The sequence below is a fragment of the Vulpes vulpes genome, unplaced genomic scaffold, assembly GCF_048418805.1.
Source record: "Vulpes vulpes isolate BD-2025 unplaced genomic scaffold, VulVul3 Bu000000665, whole genome shotgun sequence".
Lineage (NCBI taxonomy): Eukaryota > Metazoa > Chordata > Mammalia > Carnivora > Canidae > Vulpes > Vulpes vulpes.
The window spans coordinates 613,673-627,319 of NW_027325672.1; the positions used below are offsets into that span (position 1 = coordinate 613,673).

At 41.9% G+C, this 13,647-nt stretch overlaps 2 pseudogenes; both read left to right on the forward strand.

Moving 5' to 3' along the window:
- Positions 1-972: 972 nt before the first annotated feature.
- LOC140596484 (hydroxymethylglutaryl-CoA synthase, cytoplasmic pseudogene) lies at positions 973-2,581 on the forward strand (annotated as a pseudogene).
- Positions 2,582-5,246: 2,665 nt separating this feature from the next.
- Positions 5,247-6,682, forward strand: LOC140596473 (E3 ubiquitin-protein ligase makorin-1 pseudogene; annotated as a pseudogene).
- Positions 6,683-13,647: the final 6,965 nt, after the last annotated feature.

A 13,647-nucleotide genomic window follows, 5' to 3' on the forward strand; every position in this document is an offset into this window, starting at 1 on the left:
GAACCTATTCCTGAATATTGTAGAACATAAATTTGTTATTGTGTCACTGGACAATTCTTTGAATTTTCTGCTTAAATTAAGATGTACATAGACAGAAAATTTTCTTCTGACAGATTTTTCTTTTTCCTTTGATGCTATTTAACTATCACCATTTATTGGAACACAGAAGCATTTCTAAGGATATGTCAAGAAAAAAAAAAATCCAACACCCAGCACCAGGATCAAACTACAACGAATGTAACAACAGACGGTACCACTTAGTTTAAAGGTCATTCGTGTGCTCGCAAAATACAAGTTTAAAAGGTTAGAATCCATGAAGCTTTAAATAGCGAATCAAAGTTTTGTTTGCGTTAGCTTTATTCAGTGTGACTTCCATTCTTTCAATTCACTATAAACCTCTTCAGGAAATTTCTGCTTAGTTTTCTTTCAGAAGAAAGCCCAAAGCAAAGTACCAGAGACATATTTAAAAATTCACTTGTACTCAAAAAAAATAAAAAATTGTTTTGTATAGCCTAACTTAACCCATTGAAGGAAGTTTATTATAGCGAATATTACTTTAAAAATATGTTGGCTATCTAGAATAAAATACTCAAAATTTATTAACTCGTGTTCTTTTAGTATAACTTTCCATGAAACACAAGATATTTGCTAATTTTATTTTTTTTCAAATTGATAGTACTGATTTTTCCCTCATAAAGTATTATTTGTAGAACTTAATACACCTATTAACTTCAATTTCCATTTGCTTTCATTTGAAAATTATCCTATAATTAAGGTAAAATCTTCTTTAATTTCCATAATAGATTTGTATGGTTTCAGAAGGCCAAAAGTATGTCAGTTGTGACACTGACAAGACCAATTTTATCTCAGTTGTCAAAATGTTGTCTATATTCAAGTCTTCATCCCAATTAAGAAGGGAGTGAGATTCTCTAATGAAAAAAAACTTGAGGTACTTCCCTTTTGTGGCTCACTCCCTTTCCACGGCCACCGCCTGGTTATCTTTGGCTCTTTCACCATGCCTGGGCCACTTCCTTTGAATGCAGAAGCCTGCTGGCCAAAAGATGTGGGAATTGCTGCCCTTGAGATCTATTTTCCTTCTCAATTTGTTGATCAAGCAGAATTGGAAAAATATGATGGTGTAGATGCTGGAAAGTATATTATTGGCATGGGCCAAGCCAAGATGGGCTTCTGCACAGATAGAGAAGATATCAACTCTCTTTGCCTGACTGTGGTTCAGAATCTTATGGAGAGACAGCATTTTGTATGATTGCATTGGGCATTTAGAAGTTGGAACAGAGACAATCATGGACAAATCAAAATCCGTGAAGACTAATTTGATGCAGCTCTTTGAGGAGTCTGGGAACACAGATATAGAAGGAATAGATACAACCAATGCATGCTATGGAAGCACAGCTGCTGTCTTAAATGGGGTTAATTGGATTGAGTCCAGCTCCTGGGATGGACAGTATGCCCTGGTAGTTGCGGGAGATGTTGCTGTATATGCCACAGGAAATTCTAGACCTACAGGTGACGTGAGATCTGTTGCTCTGCTAATTGGGGCAAATGCGCCTTTAATTTTTGACCAAGGACTTCGTGGGACACATATGTAACATGCCTATGACTTTTACAAGCCTGACATGCTTTCGGAATATCCTATAGTAGATGGGAAACTCTCCATACAGTGGTACTTTGGTGGACTAGACCGCTGCTATTCTATCACAAAAAGATCCAAGCCCAGTGGCAGAAACAGGGAAATGATAAAGACTTTACCTTGAATGATTTTGGTTTCATGATCTTCCACTCACCCTACTATAAGCTGGTTCAGAAGTCTCTGGCTCAGATTTTGCTGAATGACATCCTTAATGACCAGAACAGAGATAAAAATAGTATCTGTAGTGGCCTGGAAGCATTTGGGGATGTTAAATTAGAAGATACCTAGTTTGATAGAGATGTGGAAAAGGCATTTATGAAGGCTAGTGCTGAACTCTAATCAGAAAACAAAGGCATCTTTGCTTGTGTCAAATCAAAATGGACATATGTACACATCGTCTGTTTATGGCTCCCTCGCTTCTGTTCTAGCACAGTACTCACCTCAACAGCTAGCAGGAAAGAGGACTGGTGTGTTCTCTTATGGCTCTGGTTTGGCTGCCATCCTGTACTCCCTTGGAGTTATGCAAGATGCCACACCAGGGTCCGGTCTTGATAAAATAACTGCAAGTTTATGTGATCTCAAATCAAGACTTGACTCAAGAACTTATGTGGAACCAGATGTCTTTGCTGAAAACATGAAGCTCAGAGAGCACACTCATCACTTGATGAACTATATTCCTCAGAGCTCAGTATATTCCCTCTTTGAAGGGACCTGGTACCTCGTCAGAGTGGATGAGAAGCACAGGAGGACCTATGCCCAGAGCCCTCCCCCAGCGACGATACTCTGGGTGAAGGAGTAGGACTCATACATTCAAGTGCAGCCACTGAGCATATTCCAAGTCCTGCTAAGAAAGTGCCAAGACTCCCTGCCACAGCAGCAGAACCCGAAGCAGCTGTCTTTAGTAACAGGGAGCATTAAGATACTTCTATGAGGTGGAAGACTTCAGTGCGGGTTGGGGTGGAGGGTCTGTATAGGAACAGTTCTGGGAATGGGACGTCTGGGGACAATTTTAAAGGATTACATGTTGTGTAACTTTTTATGTGACTGACATGAAGCCTGGAAATCTATCGTGTTCTTGGGGGAGTCTCTTTGCTCAATTTGCTCACATGCTTCCTATTGTGGTCCAGCCAGTGCTCAATCTACGGGAGTAATGTTAAAGGGCTCTGTAAACTTCATACCTCTCTGGCCATTTGTATGCATGAAGCTTAGTGTTTAAATGTGGTATCATGAATCATGTGCTTCAGGTGAAGAAAGCCGAGGTACTAGTCTCCAATTTTAATTTTTTTAAACACGTAAGACTTTTGTACTTTGAACCAACAAGCTTACTAAAAGTACCTGTGATTTTTGAAAAAAAAAGTTTCTAGTTTAGGGAATGTAGTCTTAAAATGTGGTATGCACAAACCCTGTTTAGAAATGGCAAGACACATACATTCTTTGTCTATAATTTATAAATCCTTAAGAGGGAGAAGAGTTGGAATGGTTCTGGAAACTGGAATGTTGCTTTAAATCCAGGCCAGCAGTTGTGAGTTATTATAATGACCTCTGAACAGAGAGCACTGAGCAGACGTCTGGTATAGACAACATGGTACACTGGAAAACTATGGACGTAGCTCTGGGTCTGCTTCGGAATCATTGGTTCAAGGTGGAGATGCTAATAGGTGTATGAGGAAGCTGTTGCAATCTTTCTTTGCGCCTTATTTTAAAGAATAAATAAAACATTTTTCTGGCTGCCTTTTAAAAATTTAAAACAAAATAGAAGGATGGGGCACAGGGCATTATTAGGTTACCTGTGATACTTCAGTGTTATAAATTCAACTAAGTTTATATTTTATCTCAAATAAACTTACACAAGCATGAACTGTAATGTTTCAAATTGCAAGGTAATATGTAATGTAATGTGTGTAAAATACTCTTGTCTAATATTAACTAGTGGTATTTTGATTTGTACAATTTGTTAAAATGACTTTAACATCCACTGATGTAGATTAATAATGTAAGTTCACATTTAAAGACTAATGGGAAAATGGTGCATGTAATACTTTCACAAGTGATGGGAGTTTAGTATGTTTTGAAGAGAGTAATTTAACTTTTGCGTGTCAGGAAATGGGTTTTTCTCAAAGTCCATTGCTGGCAATGGGCAAGCCTCATAATACTGGCACAGAGCATTAACTGTACACCTTATTAACAGTGAGGGGAATAACTTTGAATAAAGTTTTAGAGAAATTTAAAAAAAAAAGAAAGAAACTTGAAATATTGGTGGAAATCCAGAGGATTTGCAGTTCAAGACATAGAAGACTGGCAAGAACCATTTTAATAATTGCATGGTATGTCTCCTTTTCCATTTTACCTGTTGGCAAAAAATGTGATGAAAAATGGTCTGAAACATTAATGAAGGGTTTTAAGTCTTCAGCAAAGCAGAAACAACAGAAAATAATATGATATGTACCCAAGGGAATTTAAGAGGATCAGCGGGAATTGGTTAGTTTCTTGTCATCTGCTGCACACGGGAAAAAATTAAACCTTTATAATTTTTTATAAAGATCATCATGAACAGCTCTACAAAGATATATGTGGACGTTTCAGGACTAGGAAACAAAAACAGTCCTGGGCATTTTCTTCAGTGAGTACATTTGAGAGTAAATGCCTTTCTTTCACCTTTACTAATGTCAGATAGATGACAATTTTAGTTTCCTTGTATCCTCAGGTCTTATAGCCATTCAACAAGATTAACCCGTAGGTATCCTTTTCTAAAATGTGATAAAAACTAAGATTCAGTATGATGCAAAGTCTCACAGACTAAGGTAAATAAATTTACTTTAACAAGTACCTCTATCCTTTGAAATACTATGTAAAATGGGGGAGGGGGCACATTTACAGTCCTTTCAGACTTAAAATTCTAAATTGATTGTGAATTTGATAAAACTACCCAGTATAGATTCCTATTGTTTTATTATCTGTATAACTTTCCTTGGTAAGAGTGATTCAAAAAGCAAACTCAAGGACACTATCAGAGAAGACAGTTAAATCAAAATGCATTTTAGTCATTAATCTGCCCTTGAGTTATGCCTCATTTATAAAACAGTACAATAAAAAATTGTTAAAAAGTAAATTTCTAAAATTAATTTGGCCACATCTTCAGTTTTTTTCCAACTGGTCTTTGAAGGAACAGGAAGTTGTAAACTAGGATCCGGAGAACACACAGCAGTCTGTTTCTCTTGCAGATTTCTCTTACAGAATTACAATAGTGCATTCTCTGCTTTCCTAAATCTTAAATTTAGCAAACTCTTTTGGTCCTGAGGAAAGCCTTTATAGTTTCTTCAACCAGATGGATTTACCTTATTGTTGAGAGAGGCTAGATCTGTAAGTTATTCTCTTTGTTTGTTTGGTTTTTAACTGTGAAAAGTAGTTTGAATTTTAAAAGTAGCCATGCAGGCAGCTCTTTCAGCCCAGGAACCCAGTCCCTTTGTTTTGGTAAAACCACCTTTTTTGAACTGAAGACCTCTTAAGAATTCTTTCTTGGCCATCCGCTCCAAGCTCCAAGTCCACCACTTCAACACATACCAAAAGCAAGAAGAAAAACTAGGAGCTAAGGTATTTCATGCACGGGGTTTGTAAAGAAGGAGATAACTGTCGCTATTCGCATGACCTCTCTGACAGTCCCTATGGTGTAGTGTGCAAGTATTTTCAGCGAGGATACTGTATTTACGGAGACCGCTGCAGACATGAACATAGCAAGCCATTGAAACAGGAAGAAGTGACTGCTGCAGATCTAACTGCAAAATCATCTCTTGCTGCTAACTCAAGTCTCTCATCGGGAGTTGGACCAGTTGTTGAAATGAATACGGGCGAAGCAGAGTCCAGAAATTCAACCTTTGCTACTGTCGGCGCAGGTTCAGAAGACTGGGTGAATGCCATTGAGTTTGTTCCCCGGCAGCCCTACTGTGGCCGTACTGCCCCTTCCTGCACTGAAGCACCCCCACAGGGCTCTGTGACCAAGGAAGAATCCGAGAAAGAACAGATAGCAGTGGAAACCAAGAAGCAGCTTTGGCCCTATGCTGCAGTGGGAGAGTGCCGGTATGGGGAGAACTGTGTATATCTCCACGGAGACTCGTGTGACATGTGTGGGCTGCAGGTCCTCCATCCCATGGATGCCGCCCAGAGATCACAACATATAAAATCTTGCATTGAGGCCCATGAGAAGGACATGGAGCTCTCATTTGCTGTCCAGCGCAGTAAGGACCTGGTGTGTGGGATCTGCATGGAGGTGGTCTATGAGAAAGCCAACCCGCGTGAGCGTCGCTTTGGGATTCTCTCCGACTGCAACCACACTTACTGTCTCAAGTGTATTCGCAAGTGGAGGAGTGCTAAGCAATTTGAGAGCAAGATCATAAAGTCCTGCCCCGAATGCCGGATCACATCTAACTTTGTCATTCCAAGTGAGTACTGGGTGGAGGAGAAAGAAGAGAAGCAGAAACTCATTCAGAAATACAAGGAGGCGATGAGCAACAAGGCGTGCAGGTATTTTGATGAAGGACGTGGGAGCTGCCCGTTTGGAGGGAACTGTTTTTACAAGCATGCGTCCCTGATGGCCGTAGAGAGGAGCCACAGAGACAGAAAGTGGGAACATCAAGCAGATACCGGGCCCAAGGAAGGAACCACTTCTGGGAGCTCATTGAGGAAAGAGAGAACAGCAACCCCTTTGACAACGAAGAAGAGGAGGTTGTCACCTTTGAGCTGGGCGAGATGTTGCTTATGCTTTTGGCTGCAGGTGGGGACAACGACCTGACAGACTCTGAAGATGAGTGGGACTTGTTTCATGATGAGCTGGAAGATTTTTATGACTTGGATCTATAGCAGGTTTGCGTGGCGTGTGAACTGGTCTGCTGAGCCTCAGACAGTAGCTGTCCCCTGTGCTGGTGTGGCAGTGCCCGTGTCTCCTAGGCAGGCCTATCAACTCCAGGTGCTGTCGTGATTATTTTTACCCAGGGCCTGTCTTCTCAATCCCTCACCTTCCCCCAAGGAGTGTGTCATTTTTCTCTGTTTAAAAAAAAGTCACAAAAATAAACCTTAAAGCTAGTTGTTTTTGTAACATGAATTTAAAAAAATAAATAAAAAATAAATAAATAAAAGTAGCCATGCAAACTAATTTGAAATGTGATCTTTTATATTAAAGGATTATAATGTCCAGGCACCTGTCACTTATACATTTATAGACAACTAGAGGAGTGGCTGCTGCTAACGTCAGAGTTAGCAAAATGAAGTAGAAATCTCTGTTGTATTTTTCCACGTTATAAAACCTACATATTATATATCTTCTCCTTTCATACGTCATTCAACTATTCATTAAATTTCAAAGGAAAACAACATCACTGAAATTATCAATGTCATTTTATGTTTCTCTGAGATCTGTTAAACAAGAATCTAGTTTAGAAGACAACAATTTAAATTTGTAATATAATAAATATGTTAAAGGAGCTAAATTTTCTTTAGCTTCAGAGACTGAAGAACACCACCCCCCCCCACCCCCCCACCCCTCCCCATCCCCCCGTGAGTAGGATCAGCCCTAATCCAGAGGCAGCCCATCCCTGCACCTTCCTGGAATTTAAGCAACAAAAAAATATTCTAGTTGTCCAAGATAAGAAAACCATCCCCCCCCACGCCCTCACTGATATGTCCCTGAACAGGTTCATGTTGACCTTCTGAGAAATCAATAACCTGGATGCTATGCTACTCCCCCGGTTTCTTTGCCTTTAAGCGGTCTTTTTGCCTTTAAAAGATGCCTGTAATTGCTAATCGGGGCTCTCTTCCTCCTCGGAGGTGGAGAGCCCGTTTGCGCAAACGTCCAACAAACCCTCTTGCTAATTGCATCTGCCTGTCTGGGGTCTGAGTCTCTGGGGCGTCCACCGGGACACGTTGGCACCCGTGAGCCAGGGTCCAACAAGACAATCTCAAAATATGTAAAATTGCAAATATACAGCAAACATATGAAACATACAACAACTCAGTGACAGAATTGGGTCAGAATTCAGAGTTCCTTAAAATAAAAACTATCAAAGTCTATTGATGTTTTAAATAGCACCTGATATTCAAAATTAAAATAGATTTGCTTTCTTCAGGGCTTCATTGCTCACAAGGCAAAGGGATAGCTGAACTCTGCTACTAAATGCCATCAGATTCACTACAGGACAGAAAACATGCACAAAACAAGTTAAAAAAACATACAGTAAGATTCATACCTCTACATCTACAGTATGTATATACATATAAGAAATCAGCCCTTTCTCAGCCCTTCCTTTTGCCTACTGCTTTTTAGAAGGAAAGGGCTCTATTCCTTATCTCTAGTCACTGCCCCCAAAGCCGTCTTTATTGGACAGGGATTTTTTGCTCTATAACCAGTCAGTCCCCAGTTTCATATTTCCCCTTTTGGATATAACAGGTCACAGTGTCAGCAGCAGATACCTGGACAACTGAAGACATAGAATAAAACTGTTCATGATGTGAGGTAAAGGGCTGTGTCGATTAGTAACAAGCATCAGTCGGGAAAGATACTAGGGCAGAGCAAACCTAAAGACTGAAGGAGTTCTTGGAGTTGTGTGTCTGGAGTAGAGGGAATGAATTTGCAGGCTTGGACTGCACATGAAATACCAGACAAGGCAGCTGAAAGATACGAAAAAAATTTTTTTTCTCACAGTTCTGGTGGCTGGAAAGCGAAAGTTCAAAGTTCCAGCAGGGTTTGGCTTCTGCTTAAGACTCTTTCTGGTTTGCAGATGACTGATTTGTCCTCACATTGTCTTTCCTAGGTGTGTAGGGATGGAGAAAGAGAGCATGCTCTCTGGGGTCTCTCTATAAGGACATTCATCCTCTGAGGTGCATTCCCCACATTGTGATTTTATTTAGCCTAATTACTTCCTTAGAGATTCCATCACCCAATACAGCAACAGTGAAGGTTAGGGTTTCAACATATGAATTTTGGGGAGACACAAACCTTTAGTACATAACAGGGAGTGAAACTTCAAGTGACATCCGCACATATTAGTGTAGTAATTTAAATCAGTCCAGGTGTTTAATATAACATTTTCACACAGGACAGTGGCTCCTCTTGTAGTCCAATTATTAAAGTCTAGGATTTGAATAAAACCAAATCTCTTTGACAGCAAACAATGCTATTTCCTCCCTTCTCCCCTCCTTTTCTTCCTTACTTTCTCTTTCTCTTTCCCCTTTTTTCATGCAGAATTAAAGTAGATCAATTTGTAATAAACATACAAAGATGGTCACCATATTCCATTATTTGATGAGACAAAAATATAATCATGATCAACTGAATAGAATGTGTCACAACTATAGGGCAAGTTGAATTATACTCTCATCAATTACTCCACTTACACATAACCTATAGAATGGCAAATATGGGCTTTTATCTCATTATTTCCTAGAGATGGAGACTAAAGTAACAGTGTAATTCTGAGTTTCAGAATGAGTCTTAGAATAATCCCTGAGAGGACTTCCTTCTTGCTTGTTGAATTAAAAAAAAAAAAATTAGTTCTCTCACATGATCACAAATGCAATGAGTTGGTGAGTATGCCATTCCTCTCGTTCTCCCATCATGGACTGTAATTCTAATTAAGTTTTGGTTCTTGGATTGTTTGTGAGTATTTTCTGAAAATACTTTGTCCTAGATTAAGGGAGAGTCAAACTTTAGTTGCACAATACAGATAATTTTAGAATAACGTGCTTCTTCATGGTTTGCATCTCTATTTTATTAGAATATATTACACGTTTTTCATGTTGCATACTCCTTGTATTCAATTTCTTTTGAAGCTGTCTGGGCAAAGCTGTCTGTCGAGATTTAGTATTTCTCACTAAAAAAGAATGTCAGTCTACATTAAATTCTTAGCACGATGCATCAGGGTAATGCCTTATGTTCTTGGGGGTTTTGGTAAACAATTGATGAGAGTTGATATAATTCATCTTACCCTATAGTTATGACAAATTTTATTCAGTTGGTCATGATTATATTTTTGTCTCATCAAATAATGGAATATGGTGACCACCTTTGTATATTTATTACAAATTGATCTACTTTAATTCTGCATGAAAAAAAAAGGGAAAGAGAAAGAAAAAAGAAGGAAGAAAGGGAGGGAAGGAGGGAGGAAATAAATTGTTTAGAGATTTGGTTGGGGCAGCCCCTGTGGCGCAGCAGTTTAGCGCCACCTGCAGCCCAAGGCATGATCCTGGAGACCATGGATCGAGTCCCACGTCAGGCTCTCTGTATGATGCCTGCTTCTCCCTCTGCCTGGGTCTCTGCTTCTCTGTCTCTCCCTGTCTCTATGAATAAAAAAATGAAATCTTAAAAAAAAAAACACAAAGAGATTTGTTTTTTTTTTTTAAGAGATTTGGTTTTATTCAAAACCTAGACTTTAATAATTGGACTACAAGAGGAGCCACTGTCCTGTGTAGAAATGTTACATTAAACATCTGGAACGATTTAAACTACTACTCAGTCTTCTACATTTTTGTGAAAATTATGTAATTGTCAGCAATTTGCTGTCTCAAAACAACAAAATCACATTCTCTCAAAAATCCCAGATGAATTAGTGATAACTTTTTGATGAGAATTTGATCTTTCCTTAAGAATAGAGTTAGAGGGGAATCCCTGGGTGGCTCAGTGGTTTAGCACCTGCCTTTGGCCCAGGGTGCAATCCTGGGGTCCTGGGATCAAGTCCCACATCGGGCTCCCAGCATGGAGCCTGCTTCTCCCTCTGCCTGTGTCTCTGTCTCTCTCTCTTTCTCTCTGTCTATCATGAATAAATTAATAAATCTTAAAAAAAATCAGAGTTAGAACTATGGACACTGGAAATCAAAGGTAAATTTGAAATATGTAAAAACTGAAAGAATACTCAGCTTGGCTAGGTAGCAAACTAGGGTGCCTTGTCTGAATATCAGTTCTTTCACAAGTGATGAAAAAGAGTAAAAAATGTGTTAGGTTTTCATTTTAATGATCAGAGGACAAAATTAAAGATAGCAGAGCCAGGTTGGAGAGTGCTCAAATGGGGAGCGCTCTGGGCGAGGTTCCGTGACTCAGAGAGGAGGCACAAGTCAGGGAAGTTAGTCGCACCCAGGCAAACATCAGGGGGATTTATAAAGAGTTTTTGGCAGGAAGATGGGGGTGGGGCAGCAAGGCATCGTTATTGGGAGGTTTCTGGCCTCGGGTTGGCCATTTTGAGGTCCCCAGTCTTGCCAGCCCAACATTCTGATATTTTTAATTCGTTATAATGGAGCCACAATTCAGATCTGGCTGCTTCCTGCTGATATAGGGGCGTCGTGGGGCATGTCAGAGGTGGGCAGGTGAACTGAGGGGTGTAAAGGAGGTTGGTTGACTGACGCCTGAGACATTTCGCGAATTTGTTCAAACTTTGGCAAGGGTACGTCCACTACACCTGTTTCGCAGCACTCTTCGTTGAGGAACATGCAAATTCCTCCTTTTTCTGCTGTAAGGAGGTCCAACGCAGGTCAGTGATGAAGAGCCACCTGGGCCACCAAGGCTATTTGGCGTTGTAGGGAAGCCAGACTCTGCTGAGGCCTCGATGGCCATTTGAAACCTCTCAGATAGGTCCCTGGTGGAATCTACAGACTGAATTAAGGCCCCAGTACCCAACCCTGTGGCCACCAGGAGACACCGACAACTAGTGGAAGAAAGATTGCCCTTTGTTGTTTTTCTAGGGGACGGCCGGTAAGGAAGGCTCTTTCTGCCTGACTGTAGATATTTAATCGTGGAACTAGGGAGACAGGAAGACAGACGAGGGAGGCAGAGGTACTGAGAGATTTAGATAGGGTGCCATTGCACCAAGAAAAACTGCTGTTAGGAGCGTGATGAGACGTAACATTTGACAGGATGGCGTTGCAGAGGGAAGAGTTAGGGGGTAGAATAACAGAAAGGGAATTGGTGGTTGAGAGGGTCTGTGAATAAGGGAATGTTGCAGAGAGGGAGAATGTCCCAGAGGTGTGGGTGTGGGGTTGGAGCAGTTCAATGCCTTAGGGAAGGGAATAGCCACCAGGGGGGATTTGCCCAAGGTGGCACAGATGAAACAGTGGGACAGATTGCCCATGCCGGAAAGGCTGGCGAGAGAAGTGCCTTGTTGTGTATAAGTTTTACCCAGGAGAAGGGGTCCTGGTCCTGAGTTGGGTTAGTCTGTAGGTGGGTTTGGAGAAGTAGTTCCTGTGCACATATGTGTGAGTTTGGTTACTTAGGGTGGTTTGTAGAAGTTTGTTAAAATCTTAAGAAAGTTTTAAAACACCTATATAGGATTAAAGACCTGATAAAGGCAAAACAATAGAATCTGTTTGTTGTTGTTGTTGTTGTTGTTGTTGTTGTTTCTGGGCAGGCAAAGAGAAAACAACTCTTTCTATGGCAAATTTATGAAACAGTTAAGTACAAAGCATGCTCACCAAAAGATTCCAATATCCTTCAGAAGTTAAAAGCACAAAGTAATGTCCATTCATTAACATTTCAGCACTTTTTCCTTTTTGGAAAAGACCTAGATGTCCAATGAATTCAATCCCACTTATCATCCGGGCATAACTTTAAGGTTTCAGGTTACCAAAGACTTTGAAAAGTATTTTAACAGTTACCTATGAAAACTTGGAAACAATTAACAATCCCTTTAGCCATTTTTTTTTTAACTAACAAATTGCAAAGAGATAACAGAGTTTATATGACCTTCAGTAAACCTCAATAGAACAAGAGTTTCAGGCTTAGTAGTGATAATTTTCAAGACCTATCTTAGTAAAACCAACAAATTTAGTACCTATTTATGTCCCACCTAGAAAGTCAACCACTTGGCTCCCCAGTGTCCATTTTTACCTGAGACACTGGTGGAGGAATCTGGAGTGGGCAGTGTTAAGTAACTGGTGGTCTTCTTGCTCCTGGATGGTCAGGGGAGAAGGAACTGCTGCCCTTGAGGCCCCGAGGGTAGCCTAGAAGCCAGCTATGCAGGCCATACCCAGGGCTCTGCAGAAACAGGAGCAGGGGGAGGCGGAAGAGGGGAGGTGCTGCCAGAGGCAGAGAAAGATCTCCCGGTTCTAGAGCTCATCAGCTCCGACAGAGGAGCAGACTCCATGTCTTCCCGCCAACAGGGGGGAACAGGCAGTCCACGTGGGGCCTGATGAGACAGGGACTTTCCCTGAAACAAAAGGAGTTAGGGCAGCTGCTTGAGAATATTCCTTAAAGCGCCCGTCCCCGGGTAGACCAAGCCCAGCTACCTCCAATTATAGCCTTGGGCTCAGGAGGTGAGGGACAAAGATGAAGGGCGCCTTGAGTTGGTGTAGGGTATCCCAGCCGAGGAGGGGGCTGGGCAGGAAGGCATTATAAGGAAGGAATGTGGGAAGGGGAACCCATCCAGGCTGCAAGAGAGGAGTGGGGCGGTCCGTGGAATAGAGGAGGTGCCATCAATTCCCACCCCCGCCACCGGGGAGGGGAAACCGCCCCCGAGTAGGAAGGCAGAACACAGTAGGTCGCCTCCGTGGCCAGCAGGACTTACCCGCTACCTGGAGCAGGACCCTGGGCTCAGCCTGGGTTGGGGGTGTCCGAGTCTGGGCCCCGTCAGTCATCGTCCAATCCGAGTAGTGGGGGGCTGCACTTACTGGCTCAGGTTTCCTCCGGGTGGAAACCCGCGAGGATCCTGAGACCCGAGCACTTGGATTTCCAGAGCCCCATCACTCGACGTTGAGGGCATGGCCGCATGGACTCCTGGGGATTGGGACACTGAGGGGCCCAGTGTCCCTCGGTTCCGCATTTGAGGCAAGCCCCAGGCGGGGTGCAGTGGGTTCCCCCTTTCCGTGGGCTCCCGGAGCCCGCTGGCTGCAGGGCTGCCACCAAGGCCGGGGGCTGGAGTGGGACCTTAGCTGGAGTCGAGCCTGCCTCTTAAGTTCGGCCACTTCCTCTCGGTGTGAAAGACCTTAAATGCCGTTTCCACCAGAGAATGGGAGTTTGAGGGCCC